We start from the raw sequence: 790 nt of genomic DNA, 5'->3' as shown, positions 1-790 counted from the left end.
TTTTTTCGAAGTTCGAAGCAACATTGACTTTGGTTGATATCTGGATGGGTGACTGTCCGATTTTTACCAAATTGTTACAGTCGCGTTCTTGGACCATACCGGGATAGCATACCAAATTTCTTTTCTCTACGACAAACCGTTCTTGAGATATTTTTCCACGAAATGAGGGTTAAGCAACAATTAGTTTGGTTAATATCTGGATGGGTGATTATCCGATTTTTGCCAAATTGTTACAGTCGCGTCCTTGGACCATATCGGGATAGCATACCAAATTTCATTTCTCTACTACAAACCGTTCTTGAGATATTTTGTTCACAACCTTTTCAACATTTTCCACGAAATGAGGGTTTAGTAACAATTACTTTGGTTAATATCTGGATGGGTGACTGTCCGATTTTTACCAAATTGTTACAGTCGCGTTCTTGGACCATACCGGGATAGCATACCAAATTTCATCGCTTTACGACAAACCGTTCTTGAGATATTTTGTTCACAACTTTCTACTTTTTGTACATACATACATACATACATACATACATACATACATACATACATACATACGTACGTACAGACCATGGGCTAAAAATGACTTTTTTGACATCAGGGGATCCCAAAACGGATATTTCGAACCATTTCCCGATTTTGAAAATTTGGACCGATTGCAATACTTTCATTACTAGTATAGCTCCGCTATACTGTAGTAATAGAAAGTAAAAAGAGAAATAATTACCTTCTACAGTAACAGCTTGCAGTCCTTGTTTTTTGCCTCCTTTTTTGGTGATCAGTTTAG

At 36.8% G+C, this 790-nt stretch overlaps 1 long non-coding RNA gene across 1 annotated transcript in view; it reads right to left on the bottom strand.

Annotated features, from left to right (window-relative positions):
• The window catches only part of LOC113473359, a 10,197-nt gene extending 9,407 nt beyond the window's left edge, over positions 1–790 (bottom strand). The window contains exon 1 of the long non-coding RNA XR_003395349.1: positions 731–790. This is a non-coding gene — a long non-coding RNA (uncharacterized LOC113473359). The remainder of the gene's footprint in view (positions 1–730) is intronic.

The sequence above is a fragment of the Diaphorina citri genome, unplaced genomic scaffold (assembly GCF_000475195.1).
Source record: "Diaphorina citri unplaced genomic scaffold, Diaci psyllid genome assembly version 1.1 scaffold26406, whole genome shotgun sequence".
Taxonomy (NCBI): domain Eukaryota; kingdom Metazoa; phylum Arthropoda; class Insecta; order Hemiptera; family Psyllidae; genus Diaphorina; species Diaphorina citri.
The sequence above is the reverse complement of the archived record's forward strand: the minus strand, read 5'-3'. Positions and strand labels throughout refer to the sequence as shown.